The 23,589-nt window shown below is 43.9% G+C and overlaps 1 protein-coding gene across 2 annotated transcripts in view; it reads right to left on the minus strand.

Annotated features, from left to right (window-relative positions):
• Positions 1-23,589, minus strand: part of Lrmda (leucine rich melanocyte differentiation associated) — a 1,020,626-nt gene that overhangs the window by 303,947 nt on the left and 693,090 nt on the right. The gene's annotated exons all lie outside the window — the stretch shown is intronic.

Genomic DNA, 23,589 nt, shown 5'->3' on the forward strand with positions numbered 1-23,589 from the left:
AAAAAAGCTTCACATTTTCCTACCACATTATAAGCTATGAAGAAATCACATCTTAGTGAATCACCTTGAGACCTTGAAGCTTTCTGGATCCCTGTGCATCACAGGATTCCCAAATGGGACAAAGTGTGACAATATGTGTGTGCCTGTGTGAAATTCAAGTTCCTAATCCTATTAACGGAGTTTTCCATTAATTCTTCCTCTGCAGTCCATTTCAGATACATCAACAATCTCAGCGCTCAGACCTCTCTGCCTCTCCCATGATTGCAATTTAGTGACACTAAGTGATAAGAAATTCAACAGAATTGACTTCCATTTTCCATGTTTTGAGAAGAGAAGGAGACAGTGTTAACTCCAAAGACTTCATTCTGAAACACAGATCTGATCCTGCCTATGTTCTGTTTGAATCACTGTGGCTCCCCTGCTACAAATGGGCCGAGATGGCAACTCTTTCATAATGGATGGCAAATCCTTCTTACCTGCATTTTCAGTCTTTTACCCAGTGGTGCTCCCACACTCCTCATTCCTACCTCCCATTTCCCTTACATGCCTTGTTCGTTCAAGTCTCTGTGCCCTTGAAAGGCTTCACCCTTTTTCTGGATAAAGGTCCCTCTTTATCTGCCACTCGAATATCACATGTGCATTGGTACAAGTTAGAGTTCTCAGTTAATACTGGATGGATGGGTTCCTCCTCCTCACTGAAGTCATCATTTCTCCCCAGTTAGAACTCACATCTCTTCTATACCTACAATGTGCTGCTCCGCTGGGATTGTCCCTTTAGAACCCAATGACTCCTCAGAGCCACATCTTACTCATTTTTCTAAGCTCAGTGCCTACCACTGTACCCACACAAAGTGGATTTCCATAATCTCTGCTTCAATGGTTTCCTATCGCCTTCCTTCTCTACCGAGGTTTCATGGTTATTGTTTATCCACTGCCACTCAAGTATGTTAAAAATACAAGGGCACAGTCATTCTAGCTGTCCAACTTCTCAGAGGTGACATGCAGTCAATCACAGAAACATGTTATACTGAGAGTTAAGGCAACAACAAAGTTCAATGTTCTTCAACAACCAAAGGATCCCCACTAAGATCCAGGGACAAGTCTTCTGGGCCACATGCAACAAACCCATTTTCTTTATCATCCTGTAAATACAGCATCCATCCAGGCATTGACTAGAGACACTACCTGGAAAGGGTCTTGCAAATGGAGACTAAATCTACAATAACAACCCACCCTTCCCAATCTCTAATCACTGAGTGGCACCTTGGTCCAGGGCTCTGCCCTACATGTTTCCACTCCTCCCTTCCTTCTGGGTCCCTTAGCTCTGACCGCACTGCTAGTCCCCCAGGCCCACCTTTGTAGGAGCAGTTAAGGAAACTCTGACATGTCCTACTTCAAAGAACACATTTATGGATAACTGAATATTTATGCAACCTAACTTTAGCTGGGAGTTTGCTAATGACCATTCTCCAAAAACATTTTATAGAGCATATGTAGAAGCCATTAATTTTTATTTCTTAAAGGAAAGAGTATTTTAGGCAAAACAAAACAAAAACAAAAAAAACAAAACAAAACAAACATTTTCTCTCATTTATTTTCAAATCGACAGAATGTATTCCTAGCCAGGGAGGGCACAAAGTGGTGAGATACACTTTTACAAACCTCAGGTTTAACCCATGAAACTGCTACTAGAAGAGTCAAGTTTGGGTTGATTATCATGGGTCCATATACTAGAGAGGCAACACAAACTTAGCATGGACGTGTGAAAAGAAAAAAGAAAAAAAAAATCCACATTAGTTCTACTTTTCCTAAAAATATGCAGGAAGGATCCTTCTCTAGGGTGTAGCACGGCCCGAAGCAACACAACTTATGGCCAGCTGAACCAGTTCTGTGCTGATGCCTTTAGTACGTCCAGCCAATGAAAATTTCACCATCAACAAAGAGAATTTTCAAAACCTCTACTGCTTCAAATACTTCATTCTCTAAGACATTCAAGGAGACATGTTTTCAGTTAGCTGAAATTCTTCAAGCTATTGACGTCACAGGGCTTGATTTATGAGGAGCAGTACCACTCTACCTCAGTCTTGAAGAAGTGCTGGCAGGCCTCTTAGAGCACTCTTTTGTCAAATGGGCCCACTGAAGTCGCTTCTCTTACCTCTCGGGTCGATCGTTGGTTACACAAGGGAACTAGACAGTTGGCACAAACAGCAGCAGCTTTTCTCTGGAACCTGGTGAAGAAACTGATGACTCCCAAGTTGTGTGGAAGAGCTAGAGTCCCTCCTCCATGGGGTGTCCCTCTGCGGTGTGCCCCTCTGAGGAGCATGCTAGATTATTCTGCAAGTGCACAGGAGGGCATGGAAGACATGTGACTTCTAGGTGCCTCTAACATGGTGGATGCTGCCAGTGGATTTGAGCAGGCTCACCCACCTCCTCCAACCCTACAAAGTTTTCTCATTCATGCAAAAGACTCGCCACTGCTAATCCATATACACACTTTTACCCAAAAGCACTCAACATGAGTGATACACTTTGGGAATGTGGCCAGCATGGCCAGTTTTCCTGGAAGCACTCTCCATCCCTTCCTGCATGGTCTTACTCATTTTGCACAGGGCATTACTGAAGGAAGCCATGCTACTGCTATCATGCTTGGGGTCTGGAGGAGGGCATTCTGGGAGCCCTTGTCCACAACCCTTTGGAAGCAGGGTACTCACATACCATCTTGTGCCTTTTGAAGGGCCACCAAGAATCACCTTGGCCTTTCCTTAGCTGACCACTGGATTCCTTCAGGAGACTGAAGAGGCCCAATTCAGTCTGCCACTAAGAGCTACTTCCTCTCCCTCCCTAAAACGGCCTTCTAGGGCAGTTTCCACACAGCAGAAATCTGACTCCCTCTACCTCATGTTCTCCAAGCTGTCCAGCATTTAGCTCAGACACAGGCCCTGAGCACAGCGGGTTTGATCTATGGTGGTCCCTGAACCTGCTGCTTATCTCAGGCTGAGGTGTTCGAGGAAACGTTAGAAGGAATGAGGCAAGGAAGGATTCAAATATCCTGCCGTTGATGTTGAATAAATAGCTGCTCATTTCAAAGCCTCAGACTTGCAGAGAAAACACCTCCGGGCTATAGAACATGGGGAGGGAACAGGCAACACCGTCCAGGATATATGCGTTCCATTTGATTTATTTAAGTAGAAAGAGACATAAGTGCATTTGGAAGAATCGCTCCAGCTTCTGCGCTTATCACTATCCTCCATCTTGCCTCCATTACAGCCCTGACAGAATAATTAATCTCAGTCAATCAATCATGGAACAACAACAACAACAACATCAAAAAAAAAAAACCCACACAGGTGACCTCGACATACCATCTAAGCCAAAGAGAACTAGTCACAACAGCAGTCGGCAGATTCCCTTGGAAAGGAAAATTAAGCCTGCTATGTGTGGCTTGGGGCAACCTAAGCCGTAAATCTCTCTTTTCTGATCTCTTCATAGAGATGAAAGAGCAGAGCCGCTCCGGGTTACATACAACAATTATGTGTGCACCAAACTCAGGGAATCAGCTTGCAGACAGGCCTAATCATTCCCAATTAACCGCGTCAGCTGACATCCTGCTAAGCAACCCCCGTGCCACTGAAAGGCCCGCTCTCCCTTCAGGCAGCTGATCCCTCCACATCACAGCCTATGTGTTTTGGAAGGTCTATTAATGTTTGTTGACAATTCCAAATAGAGGTCACCTGTTGTCATGGTGCAAAATACCCTCTTTCCCCCTTCTGAATGAAGGCACGGAGAGCAGCTTTGTTAGAGTCGCTTCAATGCGCTTCTATATTGCCACCAACATTCAGATCGGAGGAAAGGAGATTTAGGGTCCCCCTGATTCTTCAATGGCAGTTCCCACCTGCTACCACCCACCCATCAGGGGGGCTAAAAGCATCTCCTCCTTTAAAACTTGACAGAAGGCGTTTAGGCCTTAGGCCTCTGTGAGGTGTCCAGTCGTGGGCAGCTGAATAGAAACATGCATGTTGACCGACATTGCCGGAAATGGAAATCTTGAAAGAGGAGTTTGCCACCCCCTGCCTGCAAAGAGGCCCTTTCCCACTTAAATTATTCCCATTCAGCCTCTGCACCAGGGATTTTTGTTGTTCATTTGTGCAGGCCTTCGCTGCCGTGCATTCTTGCTCAGATTAAAAATGGTGGCACTTTAGAAACAAATCCACATGGAGGTTGAAGGGGAAAAAGTCCAGTTATTTAATTCAACTGAATCAAAATGTAGTTATTGAATTCACCTTAATGCCTGTCATCTGCACCAAGGAACAAGAAACACACAGATAAACCGACATAGTTGAATTGTGTTTGGATCTAGATTCCTTGTCTGCTCTGGGCTCCCAAGAGTCTCAACACTATAGCACTTTGCCGGGGGTGAGGTTGACAGTGAAGCTCCCTCCCCTCCTTTGATGTGGCTGCCCAGAAAGAACTGAAAATCAGGGCTGGGAGCTGTGATAAGCACCACCTGAGTTCTTACCGTTCCCGTGTTTACAAGGAAGAAGGCTACAGCACTCGGACCTCTTGGCTGTGGGTCACAAAGAAGAGAGAGGAACTAGACAAAGGTTGGAACAAGCTCTATTGCCCTCCCTTCCGGTCTGCCCTCCCTTTCAGTATGCCCTCCCTTCCCTTCTCTAGTCATCCCAGAGCATCTTGGACTTAGAAGGTTTTCAAACTGTGTACCAGAGCATCTTGGGTCCAGAAGGGACATTCACAGAAACAATGTTGAGACATTGAAGTTAAAATAACTTCACATTCTAGCTCACGATGGCCCTACCTGGCCCTATCTGAACATCGGATAACATTATGCTCTTTTTGATTGTATTATACCACTTGAAATTTGGTGATTTTGAAAGGCAAGTTCTTCAAGATGGTCAACACATATGTGAAATGAGGCCAGTGCTATCTAATTTGATTCCAAGGTTTGAGAAGTTGTACAGTGCCCTAATAGCCACACACTTGCTAGTGTGGTTAAGAATAAATAAAAAAATATCCATCCTTTCAACTTTTAATTTGTTTTTCAAATGGCTATAAAATTGTTAGGATGACTTAACTTCTTTGGATCTAATTAATTAATAAATGGAATTGTAGGTATATTGTGCAGAATAAAAATATCAGAGACACCAACGGTGCTAGGATAGGAAAAAGTCTGGGGATCATCATCTACTCTGGGGTTTGAACCCTTCCTACATTTATTTCTTCTTTGAAATTGGTTCAGGATTCTGGCCTGGGAGCCTGTGGAAGCTTGCTATAATTACAAAGCATTCATTTCTAGGCACTCATCTTCCCTAGTGAAGCTGGAAGACAACTTAAAATGAACACACAAATTTATACAAGGCCCCAAACTGTGTGCTAAACATCTCCCATCTTCTCAGTTGTACACAAGCTTGGGAAGCATTATTCCAGCAGGCACACTTGAGCTGCCAAAGTCAAACCCGTTCCCTCATCTGGGAAGCAGAGGCCCCCATGACAGGGAACAGGCCAACCCCGGGCCAACTTCAGTCAAGCCAAAAGGAAATCAAGACCCATCACCTCGTGGGCTGCAATATTGCCATCACCACCACAGGAAGGGGCTAATAAAGATCCATTTCTTTGGGTGGTGTTTTTCTCCCCGACACCTCATTACTCCTGGACTCTAGCCAGTCCTGAACTAAGTCTCTTGGAGTAGAGGACAGAAACAAATTGCCGGGCTTTTCAAGAAACAAAATGAACAGCAAATAAATTTTCTGAAACTACACAGTACTATCGCAGCCCCAGCCAGGAGAGGAAGCATTCTCGTTTCAACCTGTGATCAGAAGCAAACACAAGACTCATTAGATGCATCAGCCCCTCTGCCGGCAATGCTTTGTCGTTTCCATGACCTCTGACTCTCTGCCCAGGAAATGAAAGCAGAAGCTGGCAGATAACTCGATGGAAAAACCAGTGAGCTCATAGCAAGCCAGACAGGGTGCAATAACACCTGGGAGTCAAACCACCCCCTCCACCTCCCCACCCCACCCCCTGTCCCTGGTGGGGTCCTGCTTGCTGCCAAAACCTGCTGCTACTTCAGTTGCCATTAACCACTCCTAATGCTACAATGAATCAGCCTAGGTACCTGGGAAGTAGGAAAATGACACCCTCATTTTCTTGCAAATGTAGATTGTGATTCCCAGGATGGAAATAAGAAAAATTGAATGCCTTTCTCTGGGCTGCTAAAGATGAAGGCAGCTTTCAAGTTTTCTGGTGATGAGCCTTCTTCCCAGGACAAAATGGTTGCCTGACTTATCCCATAGTCACTCAGAAGACGGAAGATCTGCCCTATCAGACCTCTTGGCAGGTCTGTCCCCACACTAGCAGACTGAAATAACATTTAGCAAGCCAAGTCTGCAGAACAAGGCATTGTGTTCCCAGAACTGACTGCTTGATTTGATCTTCTTAACAGCTCGGCAAGGTGTGGGGATAATCCCCATTTTACTGATGAGGAAACGGAAGCTGGACATGCTTGGGAAGCTTCCCAGCTGGTTGACGTGGGGGTCAGGATGGAAATCCAAAAGACTCCAGCCTTTCCTTCTGCTTCCATACTGTTCAGCGGGACTTCATAAGGAAAGGTACAACAGGCCCCCTTATAAGTTCTCTGTCTCTATGAGAATTTAGAGAACTTTTAAAGAAGAAAAAGAGGCAGAGTGGGGGAAAAGGCTTGTTTAGTAGTATATATAAGGCTCTGAGCTCAATCTAGCATAACACAAGTTAAAAGTAAAACAAAACATAAACCATTCTTCTTTAAACAAGGTTTCTCAGTGTATCCCTGGCTGCCCTAGAACTCACTATGTAGACTGTGGCCTCAATTTTATAAAGATCCTCTTCCCTGGCTTCTATATTGCAGGGATTATAGGAATGAACCACCCCTCCTAGCAGGAAGATGTTTCTGATTCAAGAGTCATTAGGCTCATGGGAGAATTGTCTTATGTTGACTAAGCAAGAGTTCTACTCAAGCACATACTGTTATCTGCTAGAACAAGTATCATTAAACACACAAATCTACAGTCTCTGCCATACAGATAGTGTCTGTTCTGACTTAGCTATGATGAGTCTGGCCCCCATGGCTTCATGGTTTGAAATTTAACCCCCATTATGAGGTATCAAGAGTATAAAAGCAATCTGATCCTAGTGTTTCAGAAGTGGGCCTTTGGAGATTGGCTAGGGTTAGATTAAGTCATTATGGAGTCCCCATGACGGTGGTCTTAGAAGACAGACACTAGAACACATGTGCATACATGCTGACTTATTCCACATCTCTTATCACACTACCCAGTGCCCCCGAGGCACTCACATCCTTGATCCCCGAGAACCATGAGTTAAACCAACCTCTGGACTAAATAAAGTACTGTTCCCTCTAATACTCTTTTACAGTGACGCAGAAGGGATTGATCCTGCCCTCCCAACTGTAGTATTATCACACAGTGTGAACTTAGTTCCAGCCTTTTCTAGTCACCTTCATGGATTGGACAAGCAAGAAAGAAGGAACACTCACTCAAACAAGTATGGACAACAAGAAAGACAAACACGGCATCTTGTTTATCAATAAACAAACGCTGAATCCAAGTGAACCAAATCAGTATCCTGAAGGACTTAAAACCTACTACACGGTAACTCAATATAACATTATATGAATGACTGTAGAGACAAAGGGGGACCAATGGGGCGTGAACCCCATTTAGTGACCTGAAACTCAATGCAAAGAGTACAAACTGAATCTTCCAATCCAAAAGACAGGTACACAGCATCCTTAACTCACCTCTAGATATTGGCTAGAGTGAAAGTCCTATAACATACCCTCAGGGCTTAGCATCCCACTGAGCACAGAGTGAGGGCCCAAAAAGTGTTCATTGAGATAACACATGGGACCTTGGTAGCTTCTGACTGCTGTCTAGCTTGGTGGTTTAAGGAGGTGATGAAGTGCCTATTATGGATTATGAACCTGTATGTTGTTCTAAACTGCAAAATCTCTAGGACCTCTGGGCAGAGGACAGCCTTGGTTCATGGCACCCAGGAGGACTAGCACATTTCCTACCCATGTGTCGCCACAGTGGAGTTAGCAATGGTGGAGGAAGTTTCAACGTACACATTGTTTGCATGTTATATGCATACTCCTTTGACCAAAGGACAAAAATGCACTGTTGCTCCAACTACATGTGACTCATCTGCCTGTTTTCTCTCATGCTGGTACAACCCTTGTGGTTTGGGTTAATCTGCTAGTTTCTTGGAGCCCTCCCAGCTAAACAGAAAACTCATGCCATCCAGGGCCTTCATCTCCTATATGGCTGTGAGTGGCACATTGAGGAAAAAAATAAAAAATAAACAAAGTGTCCAAAATGCCTCTATTAACATTCTATACCTCAGGCTAAATGTTAGTGCCTTTGGATCAGATTCAGCTTAGAATTCCCAAAATAAAAAAATAAAAAAAATCTCCCACCAGCTAATGGCTATAACTAAGAAGTTTCATTTCATCAAATGCATCATTATCAGGGGTTATTTTTAACAGATGAACAGTGGAATAATAAAAACTACATAAAAGCTGAGCTTAAATGGGAGGTTCTAGAAGGTTGGTGGTGAAGTGCACTTTAATACAAGGTCATATTAAACAGAAGCCTTTGATATTAGCTCAACCCAAAGAGACTCCATACTCCTGGCAGTCCAACAGCAGCAGAGCAGCCTTTATTGTTGAATTCTTTATTTTTCAAACATGTGTTTTGAGCAAGTGTGTGCTTAGGAAATTAATTGGAAACATAGCATCCATTCTTACCAGATCTGTTTCAGAAGATCTGAGGGATGTCTGGGTTTAAAAGAAAAAAAAAATGGGCCCAACATTTTAACAGTGGGGGAGGGAAGAAGTCACAGGAACATTCACATCTCCATGGCATAATCTGCCAAGGACTGACAGGGATTCACCGAGACTGAGAGATGATATCAGAGGATGTTTTCTTACAGCTCATCAAGATCGGTTTTATTCCTAACAACATTTGTCCATAGCTTTGTGTTCTGGGCAATGTTTTCATACAGCCATCTGGCTGCCCCTCAGAACTTCTTCATGAGAAACACAAAGTATTATGGTCCACACATTCAGATACAAAGGTAAAGCAGCTCACCTAACATCTCTAAGTGGCAATCAAGAAAGATCTCACAGGACCTCCAGCTCCTTCCATTCAAATCACTCCAGGGGAAAAACTTCAGGTCTAGCCTCACTGGAAAGTTTAGTCATGAACTCATCTAAACTCCAAAGCAGACCTTGGAGTGTAGAAGAAATTTCAAAGTTCTCTACATACCAATACGTCATCAGCCACACTGTGTGAGCCATACCAAAATTCAAGGAATAGCTCATTTTTAATTGAAAAGATACACCGGCAATACCCTGAGAAAAGCTAGCCAATCCATTATCTCACAGTTGATTGCATTAAGGCACCACAAAGGTGCTTCTGCAGACTCCTAAAAGAGCATTTTCTGCACTGCTTTGGTGCCGTGCCGCTGCCAAGCCCGAAAAGTTCTGATTCAGCATTTACAGCCCATCTCTTATGACAACTTGCCAATATGTAGATGAGCCCCAAGAATTAACAGGATTCAGAAAGTGCGTATCATTCAATTTCAGCCAATTAAACGAACACCATCTATCATTAAGTCCCTTTCATTTGGGTCATTAGTACACATGCAGGGAGACTGCAGAGGAGACACCAAGCAGGAATACTAAAGAGTTGGGGGAATAAATTCACCCTCTTAAAGAATGACCGTCAGGGGAGATTGCTGAGTGAGGCATGGAGTACCCCTCTCTACCTGTCCTGGTTGGCGTTCTGTCACTGTGGTAGAGACCATGATCGAGAGTAACATGGGGAGGAAAGGATTTATTTCAGCTGACATGTTACAGTTTACCTATGGTTGAAGCAAGTCAGGACAGAATTCCAGCAAGGTAGGAATTGAAGCAGAGACCATGGGATGATGGTGCTTACTGGCTTGTTCCAGGGCTCACATTCAGCTGCCTGTCTCTCACCTGACTAGGAATGGTATTTCCCTAGGATGCCCAGGGGCTGACAACCAAGATTAGCCATGACACTGTCCAACTGCAGTTATAAGCCAGGTTCAAGATCCCAGCATGCTTTCACCCATCTCCTATAGCTTTCCCCAAGATCCTGGCATACTCTCACCCATCTCCTATAGCTTTCCCCAAGATCTTCTTTTCCTTTCACATTTTCCTAGACTTTCAAAATAGTATAGTCTCATGGAAACCATAGACCAAGACATAAGATGGAGCCTTGTGCCAATGGGATGGCTGTCTTGCTGGATACATTTGCCCTCTTCTTCTTAAGTGGGAATTCGGCAACATCTACTCAATGAACCAAGAAACAAGACTTAGTGCTTGTGCCCTTATTATAACTGACAGAGTATTAGGAAAATGTAAGTTGGCCATTCTTCCAACTGGACACTTATTTAGACCTCCTCTGCGCCCATATGCATTTTCATTCATTGACTCTCACCTGGGCACTTGAAATCTGCTCAATTCACCCTCTCCCTAAAGTGGCTAAGTTGGAGCATCCCATCTGAACTTAAATAAGTGATAACTTTTCCCTTGGATTCTAGATGGGTTTTTTTTCCCTCTTAAAAGTGGGTCAAAGAGCACCAAGTTAATTTTGCCAGTCAACTAGGTGAAATGTCTGTGGAAACTCCAGATAATCTGCATTGCAAATATCTCATTAATCACCCTACAATCCATTGGAAATAGAATCATTGTTTTTTACGAAAGGGCCATAGCGGGGGACAAAAGATAATACCGGCCTGCTGTGGCCTTTGTTCCCTGGCAACAAATTACTGTAGCAATAACAATTCTGTATTTTAAAGAATTCATGCCATTTGAGTGGATGTTAAGTGTGATGCATACAACTGAGGTAACAGCAAGTTTGCTTTATGAAGAAAGCTTCTACTTCTATTTCCCTGAGACAGTCTACAAGAGAAACGAAATGGAATCCCTGCCTAGACATTTGTGGAGGTTTTCCAAGTTGTCATTTGGTTCCTTTAAATCCAAACAGAATCTAAGCCAGTTCTACTGAGTGACTGAAAGAAGAGGGAGCCTTGTGGCCCCCACCAACTTAGCTCTCCATTGACTTGAACTTTTCAAGTTCAATTTCCACTGCACTTGACACCCTGCTTCACTGTTTTCAGGGATGACTCCATCTACCTGCCCTTCTCAGGCCACCAGATTCTCCCGCACAGGCCCTGGCTTGACAAGTTTTAGTTCAGAAAGGTTTGCTATTTGCTTTCTTTCTTTCTTTTCTTTCTTTTTTTTTTTTTTCAGACTTCTTGGTTGCTTTAATCAATAAAGAACCCACATGGCTCTCTTTCAGAAATCTCTCCCCCCTTACCCCCCTAGCATATCAAACATGGTTCCAAGGACCCAGTCTACAGTGTGCCAGCTTTAATATACATTTGACAGAGAAAAGAGATCTGGGAATCAAGTTTTTTTTCCATGGGACGAGATAGAACACAACATGAACAATGTGCATTCCCAATGCTTCATGGGCAGCCCCGATAATACTGATCCCACTGTAATTTCAATTGTCATTCACTAGTGCCTACTAAGCACCAAGCACCAGTATGAAGCGTTTGATTTAGAGTGATCCTGTAGTTCTCAAAACAAGGGTTTGAGGCGAGGATTGGCAGATCTACTTTGTATTTGGTAAAAGTGCAGAGATCTGTGCCCTGCTCCACTCTCCACCCCTCATATCCAATGTATGGCATACAAGTTTCTGTATAGAGGGTTAAGATTTCATTTCTACTATCCTAAGGCACAGATGTATCAAATGTGACAAAGCACTTCCCATCACCATATAGGAGACCTATTCCTTCACCAAGGACAAAAATCAGCGAGAGAGGCTAGGAAGTCAAGTCTTCAGTGAAGATGGTTTGTTTAGTCCTATGACTCTTGACATTCCTGGTTTTGAATGTGCCGGGAATTGAGCAAATGCTTCTAACTTAATTGGCTAGTTCCATCTGGAGCAAAGATTAAGAAGAACTCTCTATCTCTGGCCACTGGCCTGATCTCATGTCCTGGATCCTAGTAGAACAGGCACATACTCTGTTATTCCCCAGCATAAACATTCTTCAAGAAGGGACATTCAAGAGTGTCATCATATAAACTTACTCTCCCCCACTCAGATTTACAAGGCCACAAATAATACCTAAGGGGAAAAATACTGCATGTTTTCTCATTGTCATGAGCAACTTAGATGGGATGTTTGACAGTCGAGTTAACAAACATGGTTGTTGCCTTCAGGGGGTAACTTGGGTGTATTGAGGATGAGTCAGACACCTCAAAGCTAAATGAGATCCTGGGACTGAACATAAGGAAAGCTATCAACAAAGCCAGCGAGCACCCTGGGAACACAGTCTGAATGACTCAGCAAGCGTGAGCACGAGGCTTTACCAGCCTGGGAGAGGTCAGTAGTCCCTTGAAAAATATGTGCTGTGAAATTCTACAAAGAAGTAGAGGGAATCAGAGGCTGTGTTTCTGCTACAGGTGGGTGTCCAGGGACTCAGTTCCTTCTAGAAGAGAGTATGATTGCAACCAGCAGAGGTCAAAAGGGAACATGATGGGGGGGGGGGGACTTTATAATGACACTCTTAGGGCAACTCCAAAGGGAAGCTAATATTCTGACATGTTTTTATCTCCTGTCTTCTACCCCTGAACTCAGAGGAAGGAGATTCCATGGTAGGATGATAAGGCTAAATAGAGTTTTCTGGAAGATAATTCAATCAAAGATTCCAAGACACAGATTAATGACATAACAAGGCAGAGCCAAGAGTCTGTATCTTTACATATAGCCCTGTTGGTGAGGCCAAAGGCTGGGAAGAGCATGCCATTGTAAAGAAACAGAGGAAATGGGGGAGACATGAGAAGGAACTCCAGTGCATCGGCATCATCTGGGAACAGGTCTTTCTGGTACCTGGAATCCTTTTGAAAGTGGTCCTTAAATCCACACTTGCCTGTAGAGATTCCATTCAATGTTTCTACCAAAGCTTTGGACTTGCCTCTCCTCTCACAGAGGAGTCTTCTGAGCACTGAGTTATTGCTTTGAGGAGAATAGCGGGAATCTCAGCCATGGGTCAGGTTTTAATGTTTCCTGTTACCAGGTTTACTCTGGAACAAAACCAACAAAACTTTCATCCTAAACTGTATCCACAGAACAGCTGTCCCTCTCTTCAAAGCTCTCTCCTATCTGGGCTCTGCAGGAACTGAGGCTAAAGGCCCCAAGGCCCACAACAGTTCTCCATCAACACAGCACTGAGGATACCTGTGCTTTCTGAAGTTTAGGCATCTTAAGGACGCATATTAGTTCTACTCCTCTGTTCAATGAGCACACTGTGATGGCACACTTCATGGTCACCTTGGCTTTGCCAAAGACATTCTCTCTGCAGAAAGCTCATTAAACATAGTTTTCCAGGAACAGTGACTTCCTCTGATGCACTACCCTTAGCCAACTGTCAAGTACCAGGCCCTAATGGAGGCAAGTCACTATTTTCCTCACACCAAGTCAAGATCAGTCTCCATGAAACTACATCTACAGGCACTAACTGTACTGCCTGAAATCACAAAGAATAAATCTTCACACACTTCAGAGTGGCCTTTTAGTTATGTGAAGATCACTTTTTATGATCCCTGGGAGCAGTTTCTTTCTTGTTGACAAAATAGCCCTGGACTCTTGCAAAGCATCCACATATGTCTCCTAATCACCCCAGCCACCCTGCTCCCATATGCCTGTATATTTTTTCAAACTATCATTTACAAACCAGAAGTGCTCCAGATGATTACTCATGTAGTGCTCATTGGCCAGATACAGGACCTTAGGCAAAGGCTTCCACTCTATGACTCAATTTGCTCATATTCTCATTGCCTTACTTTCAGGTCTAGAGAGAAGACGAGACATGTCTGTTATTTCCCTACATTTTATCCCTTATGGGACCTTTTCCCACACTCTATTTGGGCAACCTAAGTTGCAGAAACATTGTTTTCAATCAGCCATCAACTCTATTCTCCACCAGTGCACAGCAGTCTTTATATTAAATAGAAAAGGAAATGGGGAGGGTGAGAACACACAGGCTGGTTTCAATGAAGTCTTCAATCAACAGCTCTTAAAAGTCTAAAGCCACGACCTGAAAATCTTCCATGCTGCTAGTCATTGTGCTCAACAGCCGAGCTGGCTTCTCCTGTGCACAGATCTAGTGAGCACCACTCAGGGGCTCATTTTGCCCACAAATGATGTTCCTAAAGAGCTTCCCATCTGCAGAAAAGAGCACACAGAGAGCTGGAACAAGGCTTTCCTCAGCAAGTGTCACTGGGCATTTCTCAAAGAAGAGACAAGGAATAAGTTCCCACTTGTATAAGAAGCTTTTCTGGGTACAGTTGTGCTGACAGCTGCAAGGCCAGGTTGTCACAGAGGGGGATATTGTTTTGGTCTTCTGGTAGACCAGACCTTTTGAAGGGAGCAAGCTGATCCCATGACATTTACTAAGTAGAGTTGGCCTTGAGCATGACTGGTAAGGGAGGAACTGTACCTCTGACCACAGCTCCCAGGACTTTGCAGGACCCCCTTGCCCAGCTGTCTGGCACTTTCTGGCACGGTTCTTGGCTTCTGGTAGCTCTCTTTCTTCCTCCTCTGGCATCAATCTTCTCTAAGACTGTTTTCTCCCCAAACAATGTTCTAGTCTAATGACTTGTTTCTTGCCCTAGGACTGAGTAAAAATGTCCCAGAGATTGTTTACCCTATTATAGTCATGTATTGTGCTTGCACAATAAAATACAATAAAAACACTGGTAGGAACGTTAAAGGCCCACAGCCTTTAAACCTTACCGAAGTGGCAATCTGTACCTTGAAGGCTTTGTGATTGCCTTTCCCATGCCAGTCCACTCAAGCCACAGTTGGGGCAGTCCTCAGCATGGTCTCTCTGGCCCACCATAATGTTTTCTCTAAGATGTACAGATTGTCAAGACTCACTGAAGGCTCTTTTGTGAACACCGGCTTCAGCTTCTAACCTGCTCCATGAGAGCTGTGGAGAGGTAGATAGGCCAGGCCCACTTCCTGTGTGTTCCCATTTCTCTGGGATTAGACAGCATCCCTCCTCATGTGATCACTATTACTCTTGCTAGAGGAGACACGTACATTTGTATCCGGATGCATGAGACCAGTGGTTCCTGGGTAGAGACAGGAAGGCCACAGTCAGACAGGCATAGTGAAAGAAGTGGTGTGGGAGAGCAAGGACAACAGATTATAACTTTGGGGCTAACTAGATAAATGAGGGGTACAGCAGTAGCTCCATCCCATAGACAACCTCCAGTTGTTGGACTTTACTACAGATCTGGAAAATGGTTTCACCTCTCTCTACAAGAGAGCATGGAGGGTAGCAGACAGTCAACAAATGCTGGTTTCCCCGTCCCTGTCTTCTCATCCTTTACAATGTTAAATCCACCAAGCTCTCAATTCCCATCATACTAGCAAAAGCACAAATGAGTTACCATGTTGGTTAATTTATTTTTAGATTTCTCTATTTTATATATAGGAGTGTTTTGCTTGTGTGTGTGTGTGTGTGTGTGTGTGTGTGTGTGTGTATTCACCGTGTGCATGCCTGGTACCTGCAGAAGTCAGAGGAGGACTTTGGATCCCCTGGAGTTACGGGAGTTACGGATGGTTGTAAAAGACTGTGTTGATGCGGGGACTTGAACCTGGGTCCTATTCAACAGCAACAAGTACTCTTAACTGCTGAACCACCTCTTCCGAGGTTTACCCCCTTATAGGTTAATTTTAATTGCCAACTTGAGACAGGATTGACAAAGATACAGGAGATGTGCAAAGCTGGGTCTGTGGGGGTGTTTCCAAAGAAGTCAAGATCACAAAGGCTCTGACCCAAAGAATGGATCAATGCCTTAATAAATTCTTGATATGATGGGACTCTGGGGTGCCTCCATGAGGCAAAGCCAAATGGAGTAAGTAGGTCATTGGGAGCCTGAAGGACTGTAGTTTTTCCTGGTTTCTTCTTGTATTCCATTCTCTCAGTTTTCTGGTCATGATGATTTGAAATGTTCTCTCTGTCATAGATTCCTTGATATAAAAGATTGATACATCTGAAACCTTGAACCAGAACAAGTATTTCCTTCCTTGAAGTTGTTTGTTCTACATATTTCGTCAGAGCAACACAAAAATCAACAGAGCAACACATATACTCAGCATTGAGGCTGAGAAAATAGGGATAATTTACAGATAACCAAGGCACTATTTACAATACTTGATAAATTATACTTAATTGGCTATTAAATCAAGAACTCAAGAATGCACTTGGCAAAATTTAGCTTCTTTTGGATTACCATAGTCAAATATTACTGAAACAAGTACAAATATTCAGATTTAGTTTCCAGTAATCTATAATTAAGAGCTCTTTTTCCTGGTTTTATTTTTGGTTTTGACCAATTCAAATAGATCTGTCTGCATCGGTTGAGAATTGTTGGCTTTGCCTTGAATATTTTCAAGCAATGGATTGGTTACAACAACCTCAAGTCCCTGCTTAGCTGACCTAACCAGCCATTTTCTGGGACTGGAAATGTTACTGTGTGATGTATACTGTCAAGATGACAGCAGTCACTAGCCAATGTATTTAGCATGGAGAGAAATTCTTTTCCAAACAGAAAGGTTACCACAAGGATATATATGAGGCCGGCATGTGTAAGGAATAGTTCAGCAACCTGGGACTCCACTTGGTTTGGGTGGTGCACACTCTTCTACTAATGTACACAGAAGCCTGAGATGCTTGCCTGGACATACTATCTACACATACACACCCTTCTCTGAGCAACTCACCAAGACACTCATGTTACTGTGAAGGTCTGGGTGACAAGTAGCCTCATTTGAACAAACTCTGTTTTTGTATTCCCTTGACTTCAAAGAGCTCCATAAGGAGAGTAAGGAGGAAGAAAGAAAGAAAGAAAAAAAGAAAGAAAGAAAGAAAGAAAGAAAGAAAGAAAGAAAGAAAGAAAGAAAGAGAGGGGGGAGGGAGAGAGAGAGAGAGAGAAAGGAAGGAAGGAAGGAAGGAAGGAAGGAAGGAAAGAAGGAAGGAAGGAAGGAAGGAAGGAAGGAAGGAAGGAAGGAAGGAAGGAAGGGAAAGAAAGAAAGAAAGAAAGAGAGAGAGAGAGAGAGAGAGAAAAGGAAGGAAGGAAGGAAGGAAGGAAGGAAGGAAGGAAGGAAAGGTCTTTGGGCATCTAAGCCTTCTGCCATGAAAATTAGACTCTTAGAAGATCAAACAGTACTAATCTGATGATGGTGGGCAAACTATCCTCTGTGTGAAGTGCATGGGAAAGAGATGCCTTAGCATCACTTGGCTATCTATACCTGTGTGCTACTTAAACCCCTCTTGGACTACAGAGAATTCCAGCAACTGATAATTTTAGGAGAGTCATGCCTAGGACAGCAGTGGACATCCCTTCTCCAAGTACTGTACAGTGCGCCTCGAAGCAGCCTCCAAGCAGCATGGGGCACCACACCATCCCCCACAACTTGTGGGGTTAAAGCTGCCCTTCCAGTGCAGTCACTTTTCATCCCTGCCCTTTGATCTCCCCGATTCTTGGTACACAACCCTTCATCACCTTTATTTTCTGCCATAATTGCATGTGAAAGATTTCCCTTTTGATAGACGCTGGATGCCAAGCTGGGACAGAAGAGAGTGTTGAAAAGTATCACGTGACCTGTCTGCTTCAGAAGGAGGCCCATACACCTGTGCAAGACAAACAATTTTTCAGAGATCTGACATATCTATCATCTGTCCACAGGATATGAGCTCTCAGTCTGCTTTATAGCAAGAGGCTATGAATGGCAAAATAGGCTGTGCTGAAAGAAATCGGGGCACGCAGCCCACTGTCTGGCAGGCCTCCCTGGGCCCACCTCAGGCCCTGTTAAGTAGAGATCCGCACACCACCCATCTCTGTGGTTCTGTTTCTGCTCTCTGTCACACTGCCATTCAGAGGCCATCACCTGCTGACAGGGCCACATGGTTCTCAATTATAGCCTGGGTCTCCATTCACACCTCATCACATTACCAGCCAGGAAGATCCGACATCAGACAGGTCTCTACATAATATTCCTGTCTCTGACAGAGATTATTGTCAGGGCCTGCCTGCTCCTGTCCCACTCACCCCCAAGGCTTCTCCCTCCTCCACCCCCCAGGTGTGGCTAGTCATATTTGCCTCCTCAGTCAGATAGCAGGTCTGTGTTCAAAGACCCCCCAAACAAAGCCCAGAGGCTGAATAAACTTAGGAGCTCAGTGACGGTGTTAGCTGGTATCCACCCTGGGTTTGTGCTGGCGACTCTTTCTTGCTAGGATGGCAGAGCCTTGGCCACCCTGTCGACAAGTACAGCAAGACCAGTGGCTGAAGTGACCGTGATAGCTTTAATCATGGCAGTGAAGGAATGTGGAGCACTTACTTGGAAGTGTGCCAGATACTGCTTCAAGAGCTAGGCAAGTATTAACTCAAAGAGACCTCACGTGAACTCCTATGGGGACAGGTAGCATGGGCAATCTTATTTCCCAGACCAGGTAATGAGACAAGGTCTTACAAGTCAAAACAGGACAGAACTGGTAGTGAGGGCCATAATTCTTTGTCCCTGTTTCTGTTTTTGCGTGTGTGTGTGTGTGTGTGTGTGTGTGTGTGTGTGTGTGTGTCCAGAAAGACAAAACGTTGCTGCTGGTTGTCTTTCTTAATTGCTGTTTATTTTGGAGACCAGGTCTCTCAGTGAACCTGGAGCTTGCTGATTTGGCCCAATGGCCTGGCCAGTGAGTCCCGGGGATTCTGCTGTCTTTGTCTCCCTGTACCTTTCTTTTTATGTGGGTGCTAGGAATATGACCCCAAGTCTTCATGCTTGTGACGCAAGTCTTTTTCTGACCGAGCCACCTCCCCATCCCAGGAGCCACCACTGTCATGCACCATGTGTTAAAGTCACAAGGAAAGTGACAACCCACGCCAACACACCATGTGCTGGCTGCTTGTCTCTTGTCTTACTTATTTTACCACTAAGGTTCAGAAAGATCCAAATCTGCAGCGCACCTTTAAGGCCTGAAGATATTACATAATTTGCGTGCTAAATAATGAAACCTGCATTTGAACTGAGGTTTCTGTGGCTCCAAAACCCATGCTCTTCCCACTTGTCCCCAAGACTGATGGCACCCTACAGGACAAGTATGAGGCCATAAGAACAAGTGGGTCTTTTTAGATCATTAACAGATTCCTATCTATGAGAAGGCAGGCTAGGGTTCTTCAAGAATGAGCATATGCTGGAGAGAAATGCTTCTTTTTTGCTCAAGAGTCCCTGACCACCCTTCAAATAACTTTGCATCCCTAGAAATAGTCCATTTGGTCAGGGTACCTTTTCAGTTCTACATGTTTTTGGATTTGGTTTTCAACAAAAAAAATCTTTAAAGAACTCTTGCGTCTTTGTTTATGGGAGTCTGCTCAAAGTGCGGATACTACATAGCATGATGGAGGAGTGTTCACTCTTTGATTTTCTAGAAAAGCTTAGACAGCATGGAGTCAGCTCTTTGTTACTTTGAGTGGGCCTTTGGGTTTGCTTCTTCTTTTCTCTGTCTCACTGGCATCTTCTTGTGGATCTGTCATTTGTGGACAACTTTAGAACTCTAACACCAAACATAGTTACCTGCAGGAAGATGCCCCACAGTCTTTGTTCCTTAAGCCTTTGGTAGAGTTCACTGGCCAATCCAACTGAGATCTGGATTACCCCCCCACCCCCCACCCCCCTGCCTTTGGGAAAAGATTCTAAACTCCATTTTGTGAAATGTCATGTGGTTACTGACTTTGTATATTTCCTTTTCACATGATCATTTGTATGTCTTTGAAGGAGTGTGTCCATTTCATCCAAGTTATCACACATTGGCATTGGTTATTCATGGCATTTTCCACTTTCATCCTCAGGGACGCTTCCCCCTTCATTCCCAATATCAGCACTCTGTGCCTCCTTCTGTATTTTCTTCATTAGTCCGAGAGGGGACTTTCTTCATCTTCTCAAAGGACCAGGTTCTGCTTCCATTGGCTTTTCTTGCTTGCCTCCCTTTATTCCCACTCACTCATGACTGTGTTTTTTCTCCCTAGTAACTTTGCAACTCTAATTATAAGCACATTCATTTACCTGAAGTTGTCACATCACTCAGAGTCTTTGTTCACTTCCTACATGACCCCCCTACACACACAGATTCACTTTGTGTAGTCTCTACCATTACATCTTCAGGTCCGTCAACCTCTCTTTCTGCTAGTGTTAACCTTGCAAACCCCACCAAGTGTAGTTTTCTATCCTGATGTCACAGGTTTCACCTCTAGAAGTCTCCTTTGTCTCTGAGTCCACAGATCCTTTCTATGCCTTCTCCTCTTCTCCCTCGTTTACCTTTACTTTCTAGCAAACTGTTTTCATATCTCATTACCAATTGTTCTCATCTGTGACTATGTCTACTGGTCAATTTTTAGCCCCATAATGGATATTTCTTATATTTCTTTGGACAACAGATATTGTGAATTTGACACTGCAAGTGGATTTTTTTTTTTTATTCATTTCAATGTTTTTGAAGGTGTTTTTTTTTTTTTTTCCTGAGACACAGGGTACTTGTAAACAGTTTGCTCCCCTGAAAGCTTGTCTTCAAGTTTTATTAGACAGGGAATGAGGGGGACTTGACTTTGCCCTCCTACTGAGGCAATGCCCTATGGACCCTGGTCTCTCCACTCCAGCTGCTAAGAAAAGCAGAGCTCCCAAGCTTGCTCCACCTGCTTCTTTCACAGGTTCCCCCAGCTTCCAGAAGCTTCTCACAGCATGCTCTATCATTAAGTTCTCTGCTGAGGACAAAGAGAGCCCCTTTTCAAGGTCTCTGAGGTTGCCCCCTCATGTAGCTGCCCCACACCACCAATTCTTCCTTCATCTCTGAGAGTCCTAACTACTTTGGCCCCCCAGTTTGTAACTCTGAAAAACTCTCTCAGTTTTTCAACTCAGTGAACTGGCATTCTGTTTGGGTATGCCATCCCACACTGTGGCCCAGGTAGATTTTCTAGACAACAGGCTGGGCAGCTGTGGGACTCACTGTTTATTCCCTCTGGGACCTGTCCTGTTTCTTCTCCCATACTTAACAACTATTTTTTTTTCCCTACTGTGTGGTTTCTAAACTGTGTAAGACAGGAGTGTGTTACTTGAGTCCATGCTATTATGTCATGGCTTGGAACAAGAATGCATCTCCCCCACCCACAGCACCTTCTTCTTGTAGAGATTTTCTTCCATGCCCTGAGGATCAGGGGAGACTTCTAGAAAGATGATGCACTGATTCCAGAACTCTTTGCTGGTAGTAGCAATGGGAATTCTTCCTCTGGACTCTTCTCCCTTGCTGACATGTATGGAGATGAAGACCAGAGCAGTGGGTATTAGAGAGGCTGTCCATAGCCATGATCCACACTCTGGAAGCAGGATTATGGAGGCCCCTTTTCCTTTTCCTTAGTGAAAGCCCCAAAGACAGCATCACCTAAAGGTGAAGCGAGGCAGGAGAGCCAGGCAACTTCTCCCACTCAACTACAGACTGCTCAGCAAAGGTATCCTTCAACTGCACGGAAAGTTAGATGAATTAGATGACATTCTGTTCAGATTCTGAGTCTTGGACACATTGATTAGGCTAGCCCATACTTTCCTGGACTCTTTGGTAAGGATAGTGTTCTTATGTAGGTAGCCCCAGTATCTACTGAGCTCTGGACATTAAGAAAACAAAATCTTCAATTTGGGTAAGGATCAATCCAACATGCTGTTTTAATTTTTGGATTTTCCTCTAGATATCCCCAGGAACAGATTACAGAAGATCACCTGCAAAATGACTGTCAACCAAGGGTAAGATCATAGAGGAACTTTCAACAAGTGTTATTTTGTTTTGTTTTGTTTTTCACTACAAAGTACCTGGAAATATGTGAGCACTTGGCTGTGTCTGTCCAGTGACAATGGGGGCACTACTTGTGCTCAGTAGATAAGAATGCAAAGTTAAATGTCTTCGAATGCATGGGCTGGCCTCATACTGGAAGCTCAGACCTTCCCCTGAAATGGCAGTATAGACTCCTTCTCCCATTGAACACCATTTGTTAGAGACTAGTAGTTCGACTCAACAAACTAGGATGCAGTATGGTTTGACCAACTTTTAAGCCCTGAGAACCTTGAACTCAGTTGAGCCTGGAACTCTCTTCCTTCTTCCTTCTTCCTCCTTCTTCTTCTTCCTTCTTCCTTCTTCTTCCTTCTTTCTTCTTCCTTCTTCCTCCTTCTTCTTCTTCCTTCTTCCTTCTTCTTCCTTCTTTCTTCTTCCTTCTTCTTCTTCTTCTTCCTTCTTCTTCCTTCTTCTTCTTCCTTCTTCTTCCTCCTTCTTCTTCCTCCTTCTTCTTCCTCCTTCTTCTTCCTTCCTTCTTCTTCCTTCTTCTTCTCCTTCTTCTCCTTCTTCTTCCTTCTTCTTGCTCCTCCTTTCTTTTTTCTTCTTCTTTCTTCTTCTCCTCCTTCTCCTTCTTTTAATTCTGGCATGATCAGACACCAGACGGCCTGGGAATTGAACCCAGGTCCTTAGGAGGATCAGTCAGTGCTCTTAACCACTGAGCCACCTCTCTCCTCTCTGGAACTCACTTTCTTTGGACAAGTATGACTCAAGAAAAACTTCTGGCTGTGAGCAGCCCTCCATCAAGATCCTGCCACAGAGATTAACCCAGTCTTTCTCCTATTTCTTCCCAGAAGACCACTGAGGTACATCCTTAAGAAAACAGCCTCATGTCCTTGTTACTCAGGAAGGCTGACATCCACCCTAGAGCTACCTTCTAGCTGCCCTAACAGATGATTAGGTATTAACAGAGCATCTAACCAGTGGATAGATGTGAGAAGAACTTCAAGAAGGAACAAAAGAAAAAGGCACAGTCATCTACAAAAGTCAACTCCATCTTAGGATGTTCTGAAGTCCATGGCTGAAAGAGCCCTTGGGGAGCTGCTCTCAGAGAACAGAGGTCAGAATGGATTCAGGCAGATACATCGTGGTTAAATGATTAATTATCTTAGGGACTAAACACAGTGAGGAAGAGTTAATCACAACAAGACCCAGATTTTAGTTTAAACAAATTTTATCAGTAACTGCTTTGATGTAGCCAACCACTTTAGAGCAACCATGGGCACAGCTGGAAGGAGTGACCCCCAGGAAAAGGAGTGTTTAGCAGTGCTTCTTAACACCCTGGAATAGAGGTCTCCTGAATCAGGTTCTCCTATTCCCACCTTGGTTTTGCTCTTCCCTCCCTTCCCTGTTATCCACAACTAATAAGTTATCCTGATGCCTTTCAACGACAGTTTGCTTCTCTTCTGTCACAGTTATTGAGTCTAAGGCACAAGCTTCTTGCATGTTTTAGAATGCCAAAGAAAATGACAAAGTAAGACTTCAATTTCAGAATGTGAAGCCAAAGTGTGAAAGAAGCATATGAAACTAGATAATTTTATGCTA

Source organism: Onychomys torridus, chromosome 9 (assembly GCF_903995425.1).
Source record: "Onychomys torridus chromosome 9, mOncTor1.1, whole genome shotgun sequence".
Classification (NCBI taxonomy): domain Eukaryota; kingdom Metazoa; phylum Chordata; class Mammalia; order Rodentia; family Cricetidae; genus Onychomys; species Onychomys torridus.